Source organism: Salvelinus sp. IW2-2015, unplaced genomic scaffold (assembly GCF_002910315.2).
Source record: "Salvelinus sp. IW2-2015 unplaced genomic scaffold, ASM291031v2 Un_scaffold3366, whole genome shotgun sequence".
In the NCBI taxonomy this organism is placed as follows: Eukaryota; Metazoa; Chordata; class Actinopteri; order Salmoniformes; family Salmonidae; genus Salvelinus; species Salvelinus sp. IW2-2015.
This window is the reverse complement of record NW_019944649.1, coordinates 24,898-36,434: the sequence shown is the minus strand read 5'-3', so window position 1 is coordinate 36,434 and position 11,537 is coordinate 24,898. Positions and strand designations below refer to the sequence as shown.

Genomic DNA, 11,537 nt, shown 5'->3' with positions numbered 1-11,537 from the left:
AAAACTACATTATAAAATCCAGGTAAAATTGGCAAAAAACATAGATTTCTTTCCACGGCAGCTAGAGCCCTACAGCTAGAGAGTCCTACTGCCTGAGCTATGTGTTGATGTAAATTTGAGAAGAGCGTGGGACCGAGGATCGAGCCTTGGGGTACTCCCTTGGTGATAGGCAGTGGCTGAGACAGCAGATTTTCTGACTTTATACACTGCACTCTTTGAGAGAGGTAGTTAGCAAACCAGGCCAAAGACCCCTCAGAGACACCAATACTCCTCAGCCGGCCCACAACATCATAATGGTCTACCCATATTCAATAAGAATAGCAGCACAACATTGATTAGAATCATGGATGGGCGGCTGGTAGCCTAGTGGTTAGATCTGTTGGACTAGAACCGGGAAGGTTGCAAGGCAGTTAATCTGTCAATCTGCCCCTGAACAAGGCAGTTAACCCACTGTTCCTAGGCTGTCATTGTAATTAAGAATTTGTTCTTAACTGACTTGTCTATTTTAAACAATGTTAAATGTTAAATAATTTTAAAAAAATAATATAATTCATAACAAAATGTGGGCTCCTCTACCTCTTTTTAAAATAATCTGGGAAAGGACCTGTGTTTGGGACACAGGTAATCTGGGAAATCTGGGAAAAGGACACATTATATTACACCCCAGTGAGACTCCATAGAATGAATAGACATTTATCTGATTGTAAAAATGTAACTCTGAAAGTGGAACCTATATGCATGTATTTTTGAGTTGTAGAGAGGTTACCATATTTCGGCAATCTATACATACTGTCTAGTGTATCCATCTTCAATCTATACATACGTCTAGTGTATCTATCTTCAATCTATACATACTGCCTCACAGACCATACTAGATGAACAGTTTGGTATGAATCCGTATCTATCTTCAATCTATACATACTGCCTAGTGTATCTATCTTCAATCTATACATACTGCCTCACAGAACATACTAGATGAACAGCAGGACTTTGGTCTAGAGCCAGACAGAGAAAATGTGTTTTATGACATCACATACTTTGCTAAGAAATCTATTCTCCAGCTGTGGGCTTCTAATTCTAATTCTTCTCTCACATTTAAAATGTGGATTGACCAGATTTTTTTAAACTTTCCTTCCCTCTTGAAAAGCTCACTGATGACCTCTGCAAAGAGACGGCCCAGGTTTGATAAGACTCTGGTCTCCTGCCAAGAGACGGCCCAGGTTTGATAAGACTCTGGTCTCCACTACTCCACTATATTTCACATTGGACAGAGTGAATGCAGTGATTAAGGAAATGAGTGTTTTATACATGTTGTGTAAGGTGATGTAATACAAAAAATGATTTGTTAGTTGTCTCAGCTAAAGCTGGAAATAGTTAACAGGATCACAGATAGTGCTGCTGCAAATGTTTTTTTGGGGGGGGATATTCTATTTTGATTCTATTATTTATTATTTTTTGTGTTTTGTTTTTTGATTGAAAAACAAGAAAACTTAATACAACTTAAAATTTCAAAAAATACAAAAAAACACTGTCATTACGGGGGTATTGTGTGTAGATGGCTGTATCACGATAAAATGTGGAATAATTCAAGGGGTATGAATACTTTCTGAAGGCTCTGTAAACAGGGAGACTGCTGCCACTGCTGTATTCTCATAGATACGACTGGTTGGGGGGACATAAGGACGGGCAGAGAGACAGATGTAAACAGATACACGTCCAAAAGGTTTACTCAAGTTTCCTACAAGTTTCCTACAAGTTTCCTACAAGTTTCCTACAAGTTTCCTCAAGTTTCCTATAAGTTTCCTACAAGTTTCCTCAAGTTTCCTACAAGTTTCCTACAAGTTTCCTACTCTCATCAGACAAACAGGCCCAATCAATGCATTAAAATACTATTTTATGTTTGTAATAAAAAAATAAGAAGTTTTAAATAACTTGGGGGGTTTGCTACTTAATTGACAGTACACTGTTTCCTACATGATTCTGTAATAAGTATTCCTTACTTGGTAGCCAGTTTCATGCCGCAGTCCTCTGAGCAGTATTTGGAGCCGGCCCTGGCAACCTCCACACACCCTGGTCCCAAACACTGTCTCATCCCCCCTCCTCCTCCACCRCCGTCCCCCCGAGCCTCGCCACCGCCCCCGCCACCCCTCTCACTGTGCTTCACTCGCTCACGGTGCTTCTGCTTCTGCTTGTGGCGACGCACCTCTTTCTCTTTCTGGAGGGGGAACAAGGGACAATATAGGAGGTGGTTGATTAACTGGACTCCAGACAACTGAGCAGTACAGAAATAGTCAACTGTTTATGATATATATCTATAAAAATATCTCTATAATATATCTCTCTATAATATATCTATAATATATCTCTATAATATATCTCTATAATATATATCTATAAAAATATCTCTATAATATATCTCTCTATAGTATCTCTCTATAATATATCTCTCTATAATATCTCTCTATAATATATCTCGCTATAATATATCTCTCTATTATATATATCTCTATAATATATCTCTCTATAATATCTCTACAATATATATCTCTAATATATCTCTCTATAATATATATCTATAATATATCTCTCTATAATATCTCTACAATATATCTCTCTATAATATCTCTACAATATATCTCTCTATAATATCTTTCTATAATATCTCTCTATAATATCTTTCTATAATATCTCTCTATAATATATCTCTCTACAATATATCTCTCTACAATATATCTCTCTATAATATATCTCTCTATAATATATCTCTCTATAATATATCTCTCTACAATATATCTCTATATTATATCTCTCTATATTATATCTCTCTATAATAGCTCTACAATATATCTCTACAATATCTCTACAATATCTCTCTCTATAATATATCTCTCTATAATATATCTCTATAATATATCTCTCTATAATATATCTCTCTCTATAATATCTCTAAATATATTACGCATTGTTGAAGAAAAGTTTGAAATTAAATCACGCTGCCAGATTACAATTAGGTTTATGGTCAATTAGACAGTTTTTCCCCCCACATTGCTTTTGCAACACAAAACATGTCCCATAGCCTTATGGCGAAAGGTCTAGTGCCTTCCGTACCTTGTCCTTCTTGTCCCATCTCTTCTCTCGTCTCTTGACGTGCTTGACCTTCACAGCCCTCTTCCTCTGCACGGGGTCAAAGGCCGCTTCCTCATCATCGCTATGCCATGGCTGCATAGATACCACAGGAGATAATCAAATAAAATGAATCAATCAATAAAATGAATCAATCAATCAATCAATCAGTCAATCAAAATGTATTGACGTATCACTTTTTTAACTAACAAAGCTAGTATACTGATTTGTGTGTGTGTGTGTGTGTGTGTGTGTCAGTGTCCGTGTGTGAGCGGGTGTGTGTGTGTGTGGTGTGTTGGTGTCTGTCTGTCCGTCCTGTACCATATTTTTATGTGTCTGTCTGTCCGTCCGTGTACCTATTGTTATGTGTCTGTCTGTCCGTCCGTGTACCATAGTGTTATGTGTCTGTCTGTCCGTCCGTGTACCATAGTGTTATGTGTCTGTCTGTCCGTCCGTGTACCATATGTTATCCTCGTACCTGCAGCCTTGGATTGCTGGTAGAGCTCCATCTCATTCTCACTGTAGTCATCAAACAGAGGCCCTCCTCTTCTCAGACTCCCTCTGGCCCCCGAACAGACAGGGCAAACTCCTCATCCTTTACACGAAGCATTCTACAACGAGAGAGAGCAAGAGACAGAGACAGAGAGCACATGGTGCATCAAATATACTGAAGCAAATCGGGGGGGTTAACCCAGTCCAGGATCAAACCTGGGTTCAACAACTGTCAACCCAAACATATTTTAGGTAAAGAAATTCAAACCTCTTGACGAGTTCGCTCGGTGTTTGGGTTAGATGTCGCTACAATAATGTCAATTTCAGAGGCTTCATTAGTGTAAATGATTAAAGAATGCACACCCATTTTGTCGAGGTTTGGTGGTTTCTTGGGAGGCATATATCAAATGCTCAATACTAAAATAGACTATGGTCCAAACGCACCCTCTTTCTACCGTTATGGACTCACCCGAGCTCGGACGTCACACTGCCTGAGTCTGCACTTCTGTCTGATCTTATTGGTCCTCCAAACTTCTTCATGTCTTTACAGAAATCACACTGAGCACAGTCCTCAGTCCTCCTGCACGGCTCACACTCTCACACATACGGGCCGAACGCTTCACCTGCACACAAGGGAATCACACTGGAATCACATGGGAATCACATTGGATCACATGGATCACATTGGAATCAACACTGGAATCACATTGGAATCACATTGGAATCACATTGGAATCACATTGGAATCACATTTGGAATCACACTGGGTTTATACAGCAGCCCAAGTCTGATCTTTTTAACCACTTATTTGGCCTTTAACCCATCAGATCTTTGCCAATAATGGGGCAAAGATCAGAATTGGGCTGCCTGTGTACAATTTACATTTTAGTCAATTTAGCAGACGCTATTATCCAGAGCGACTGACAGTTAGTGCATTCATCATAAAGATAGCTAGGTGAGACAACCAAACATATCACAGTAGTTAGTATATTCATCTTAAGATAGCTAGGTTGAGACAACCACATATCACAGTTGTTAGTATATTCAGATACAGTGGGGAGAACAGGTAATTTGAATCACTGCCGATTTTTCAGGTTTCCTACTTACAAAGCATGTAGAGTCTGTAATTTTTATCATAGGTACACTTCAACTGTGAGAGACGGAATCTAAAACAAAAATCCAGAAAATCACATTGTATAAATCTTTAAGTAATTCTCATTATTGTTTACTGGCACATATTTTCTTTCACGTGTGTCAAATAGCCAGCCACAATGAGTCGTGGCGCATAGGCTATCTACTGTGATTTTGACTGAATACTAAACAACAAGTGTGAATAGTTTATAAAAAAAAGTGTCGAACTGACTGAATAAAGTAGATTCTTCTATATCCCTGTACCATTCATAAATCATACAACCTGGTATATTTTCAAAGTTATTGCATCGGGACAAGCCAAACCTAAAAATATTTCCTCGGTTTTCCTTTCCTAGGATGTCTGGGTTGCCAGACCAGTGATGCTAAAGTGAGGGACTCTCCTTTAACGCTCAAATCAGTTGTGTTTTCAAATCCATTTGGGAATACTGACTGTTCAAACAGAAAGTTACAAGTGACCCAAATCAGATATGTTTTAGCAGTTCATTAGATGTCATAAATGACATGCGTAGTGGTGTAGGCCAATACTAGACCTGGGTACTTGTCTATCTACAGGGACTGGGAACCCTGGGGGTACTTGGTCTATCCACAGGGGTACTGGGAACCCTGGGGTACTTGGTCTATCCACAGGGGTACTGGGAAACCCTGGGGGTACTTGGTCTATCTACAGGGGTACTAGGACCACAGGGGGTACTTGTCTATCCACAGGGGGTACTGGGGAACCCTGGGCGGTACTTGGTCTATCCACAGGGGGGTACTTGGTCTATCCACAGGGGGTACTTGGTCATCCACATGGGGTACTTGGTCTATCCACAGGGGGTACTAGGAACCTGGGACTTGGTCTATCCACAGGGGTACTTGTCTATCCACAGGGGGTACTTGTTATCCACAGGGGGTACATGGCCTATCCACAGGGGGTTTGGTCTATCCACAGGTACTGGTCTATCCACACGGGGGTACTTGGTCTATCCACAGGGTACTGAACCTGGGGGTCTTGTCTATCCACAGGGGTACTGGAACTGGGGGCACATGGCCTATCCACAGGTTGGTACTTGCCTATCCACAGGGGGTACTTGGCCTTATCCACAGGGGTACTTGGGCCCTATCCACAGGGAGGACTTGGCCTATCCACAGGCGGTACTTTGCCTATCCACAGGGGGTACTTGCCTAATCCACAGGGGTACTTGGCCTATCCACAGGGGGTACTTGGCCTATCCACAGGGGGGTACTTGGCCTATCCACAGGGGGTACTTGGCCTATCCACAGGGGTACTGGCCTATCACAGGGGTACATGGCCCTAACCACAGGGACTTGGTCTATCCACACTGCCTATCCACAGGGGTACTTGGCCTATCACAGGGGGTACTTGGCCTATCCACAGGGGTACTTGGCCTATCCCAACAGGGGGGTACTTGCCTATCCACAGGGGGTACTTGGCCTATCCACAGGGGGTACTTGGCTATCCACAGGGGTACTTGGTCTATTCCACAGGGGTACTTGGGTCTATCCACAGGGGGTACTTGGTCCTATCCACAGGGGGTACTTGGCTATCCACAGGGGGTACTTGGCCTATCCACAGGGGTACTTGGCCTAATCCACAGGGGGTACTTGCTATCCAACGGGGTACTTGGCCTATCCACAGGGGTACTTGCCTATCCACAGGGGTACTTGGCCTATCCACAGGGGGTACTTGTCATCCACAGGGTATTGGCCTATCCACAGGGGTACTTGGCCTATCCACAGGGGGTACTTGCCTATCACAGGGGGTACGTGGCCTATCCACAGGGGGTACTTGGCTATCCACAGGGGTAACTTGGCCTATCCACAGGGGTACTTGGTCTATCCACAGGGGTACTTGCCTATCCACAGGGGGTACTTGGCCTATCTACAGGGGTACTGGCCTATCCACAGGGTACTTGGCTTCAGGCGTACTTGCCTCCACAGGGTACCGCTATACATGGGACTGGTCTCCAGCCGGTTGGAATACAGTATTCCTACTACAGATGCATCAGGGGGTACATGGTCTATCCACAGGGGTATTGGCCTATCTACAGGGGGAACTTGTCTAATCACACGGGGTATTGGCTATCCACAGGCGTACTTGGGTCTATCCACAGGGGGTACTTGGCCTAATCCACAGGGGTACTGGTCTATCCGAAGAGGGTACTCTGGCTATCCACAGGGGTACTTGCTATCCACAGGGGGTACTTGGCCTATCGCCAGGGGGTACTTGGCATATCTACAGGGGGTATCTGGTCTATCCACAGGGGTCTTGGTCTATCCACAGGGGTACTTTGGTATCCACAGGGGTTTACTGCTATCCACAGGGGTACTTGGTCTATCCACAGGGGGTACTTTGGCTATCCACAGGGGGTACTCAAGCATGGGGGGTACTCGGGCCTATCCAAGGGGGTACTTGGTCTATCCAGGGGGTCTTTGGCTACTCCAAGGGGTACTCAAGACACTGGGCGTACTCGGGCCTATCACAGGGGGACTTGGCTTCCATCAGGGGTACTTGAGAATGCCTCATGAGGGCTGGTAAATGCACATGAGGGGTACATCAGTTGGTGGTACAGTAACCGGAAAGGTCTTGGTTACCACTGCGTGTACGGCTGAATGGTGGTGGTTGTGTAGGCTGAATGTGTGGTGGTGGTGTAGGCTGAATGGGGTGGTGGTGGTGTAGCTGAATGGAGGTGGTGGTGTAGGCTGAATGGTGGTGGTGGTGTAGGCTGAATGAGGTGTGGCTGTGGCTGATGGTGGTGGTGGTGGTTAGGCTGAATGGTGGTGGTGGTGGTGTAGGCTGAATGGTGGGTGGGTGGTGGTGTAGGCTGAATGGTGGTGTGTGGTGTGTAGGCTGAATGGTGGTGTGGTGGTGAGGCTGAATGGTGGTGGTGTGGTGTAGGCTGAATGGTGGTGGTGTGTAGGCTGAATGGTGGTGGTGGTGGTGTAGGCTGAATGGAGGTGGTGGTGTAGGCTGGATGGGGTGGTGGTGTGTAGGCTGAAGGGTGGTGGTGGTGGTGTAGGCTGATGGTGGTTGGTGGTGGTGTAGGCTGAATGGTGGTGTGGTGGTGTAGGCTGAATGGATGGTGGGTAGGTCGGATGGTGGTGGTGTGGTGTAGGCTGAATGGTGGGGTGGTGGTGTAGGCTGAATGGTGGTGGTGGTGGTGTAGGCTGAATGGTGGTGTGTGGTGTAGGCTGAATGGGGTGGTGGTGATGAGTGAATGGTGTGGTGGTGTTGGTGTAAGGCTGATGGAGGTGGTGGTGTAGGCTGAATGTGTGGTGGTGTAGGCTGAATGGTGTGTGGTGTAGGCTGAATGGTGGTGGTGGTGTAGGTGAATGGTGGTGGTGGGTGGCGATGGTGGTGTAGGCTGAAGTGGTGTGGTGTGAGCTGATGTGGTGGTGTGGTGAATGGAGGTGGTGGTGCTGATGGTGTGTAGGTGAATGGTGTTGGTGGCTTAGTGAAGTGGGGTGCTGAATGTGGGTGGTGTAGGTGAATGGTGGTGGGGTAGGCTGAATAGGTGGTGTAGGCTGAATGGTGGTGGTGTAGGCTGGATGGAGGGGTGGTGTGGCTGGATGGAGGGTGTGGTGAATGGGGTGGTGGTGTAGGCTGAATGGGTGGTGGGTGGCTGATGTGGTGGTGGTGTAGCTGGCGGTGGTGGTGTAGGCTGGATGGTGGTGGTGGTGTAGGCTGGATGTGGTGGTGGTGTAGGCTGAATGTGGTGGTGGTGGTTTAGGCTGGATGGAGTGTGTTGGTGAATGGCTGGTGGGTAGTGAATGGGTGTGGGTAGGCTGAATGGTGGTGGTGGTGGCTGGATGAGTGATGGTGATAGGCTGAATGGCGGTGGGTGGTGTAGGCTGAGCGGTGGTGTAGCTGGATGGAGGTGGTGTGTAGGCTGATGGTGGTGGTGGTGTAGACTGAATGGGTGGGTGGTGTGGCTGGATGGAGGTGGTGGTGTAGGCTGGATGGCGGTGGTGGATGTGGTGTGGTGGGCTGGTGGAAGGTGGTGGTGTAGGCTGAATGGCGGTGGTTGTAGGCTGATGGCGTGTGGTGTAGGCTGATGTTTCCCAGTTGCTTTGAATGTTCAAAACCGTAGTGGTCAGAACACTTTTAAAGCCTCAAAGGATAAGATGATCCAATTTCAAAACAAGTCCTTTTCGTCAAAGCCACAACACTCGACTAGCTAGCTAGCCACACCAGTCGACTAGCTAGCTAGCCACAACAGTCGACTAGCTAGCTAGCCACAACAGTCTACTAGCTAGCTAGCCACACAGTCCACTAGCCACTAGCCACAACAGTCCACTAGCTAGCTAGCCACAACAGTCGACTAGCTAGCTAGCCAGCAACAGTCCACTAGCCAGCTAGCCACCAACAGTCCATAGCCAGCTAGCACAACAGTCGACTAGCTAGCTAGCCACAACGGTCCACTAGCTGCTAGCCAAACAGTCGACTAGTATAGCCACAAAGTCGACTAGCTAGCTAGCCACAACAGTCGACTAGCTAGCTAGCCACCAACGGTCCACTAAGCTAGCTAGCCACAACGGTCGACTAGCTAGCTAGCCACAACGGTCGACTAGCTAGCTAGCCACAACGGTGCACTAGCTAGCTAGCCACAACGGTCCACTAGCTAGCTAGCCACAACGGTCGACTAGCTAGCTAGCCACAACGGTCGACTAGCTAGCTAGGCCACAACGGGTCCACTAGCTAGCTAAGCCACAACGGTCCACTAGCTAGCTAGCCACAACGGTCGACTAGCTAGCTAGCCACAACGGTCGACTAGCTAGCTAGCCACAACGGTCGACTTAGCTAGCTAGCCACAACGGTCGGACTAGCTAGCTAGCCACAACGGTCGACTAGCTAGCTAGCCACAACGGTCGATAGCAGCTGCACAACGTCGCTAGCTAGCTAGCCCACAACGGTCGACTAGCTAGCTAGCCACACGGTCGACTACTAGCTGCCACAACGGTCCACTAGCTAGCTAGCCACAACAGTCGACTAGCCAGCTAGCACAACAGTCGACTAGCCAGCTAGCCACAACAGTCGACTAGCTAGCTAGCCACAACAGTCGACTAGTTAGCTAGCCACAACAGTCGACTAGCTAGCTTAGCCACAACAGTCGAACTAGGCTAGCTAGCCACAACAGTCCACTAGCTAGCTAGCCACAACAGCACTAGCCAAGCTAGCCAAAACAGTACACTAGCCAGCTAGCCACAAACAGTCGACTAGCCAGCTAGCCACAACAGTCGACTACTAGCTAGCTAGCTGTTAATAGATTTTGACACATTCACTAATTGTTTTGGAAACAATTAACAGCTACCACATGTTCTTGTCAAACTGTCAACTGAGCAGCTAACAAGCAATAAGATATGTCAAATAACAGTCTAAAAACCACTTGAGGGCAAATATCAGATTTGACCGTTCAGGTACAAGGCGCATGCCCAGGAATCAGATTTGACCGTTCAGACAGAAGGCGCATGGCCAGGAATCAGATTTTGACCGTTCAGACAGAAGGGCATGGCCAGGAATCAGATTTGACCTTCAGACAGAAGGCGCTATGGCCAGAATCAGATTTTGACCGTCAGACACAAGGCGCATGGCAGATCATTTGACCGGTTCAGACACAAGGCGCATTGCCAGGAATAGAGTTTGACCGTTCAGACACAAGGCGCATGGCCAGGAATCAGATTTGGGGACCGTTCAGATACAAGGCGCATGGCCAGGAACCACAACAGTCACTAGCTAGCTACCACAACAGTCCACTAGCTAGCTAGCCACAACGGCCACTAGCTAGCTAGCCAACAACAGGCCACTAGCTAAGCTAGCCACAACAGTCGACTAGCTAGCTAGCTAGTTGTTTAGATTTTGACACATTCACTAATTTGTTTGGAAACAATTAACAAGCTACCACATGTTCTTGTCAAACTGTCAACAGAGCAGCTACAAGCAATAAGATATGTTGCAAATAACAGTCTAGAAAAACCACTTGAGGGCAAAATATCAGATTTGACCGTTCAGACACATAGAGTGGCATGGCCAGGAAATCAGATTTGACCGTTCAGATACAAGGCGCATGGCCAGGAATCAGATTTGACCGTTCAGATACAAGGTGCATGGCCAGGAAATCAGATTTGACCGTTCTGACACAAGGGCATGGCCAGGAATCAGATTTTGACCGTTCAGACACAAGGCGCATGGCCAGGAATCAGATATTGACGTCAGATACAAGGCGCATGGCCAGAATCAGATTGACCGTTCAGATACAAGGTGCATGCCAGGAATCAGATTTGACGCTCAGACACAGGCGCATGGCAGGAATCAGATTTATATGATTTCAACCATTCTACCATTTATTAATCATTATTCCTACATTTGAAAATGTAAAAAAAAGCAAAATAGTAAATTACGCATTTATAAACACTATTTTAAATTATTTAATAATGTACTATTTAACAAACCTATAAACCAGCTATTAAAGGAGTTATTGTCAATGCAAGATTATTTATAAGGTATTTGTTAATGGTTAATGAATGGTTTGACTCAATGTAAATACATATTTATAAATGTATTTCTATAGGTCATGGATGGCATATTTAAGCAATTACGCATGTGGTATTTAAAAAAAAATATATTATTGTTTTACCTTTTATTTAACTAGGCAAGTCAGTTAAGAACAAATTCTTATTTACAATGACGACCTAGGAACAGTGGGTTAACTGCCTTGTTCAGGGGCAGAACGACAGATTTTTACCTTGTCAGCTCGGGGGATTTGATCTTG

General features: G+C 45.7%; 1 pseudogene; it reads right to left on the bottom strand.

The window, feature by feature from the left end:
- Positions 1–11,537, bottom strand: part of LOC112075745 (CXXC-type zinc finger protein 1-like) — a 28,095-nt pseudogene that overhangs the window by 14,134 nt on the left and 2,424 nt on the right.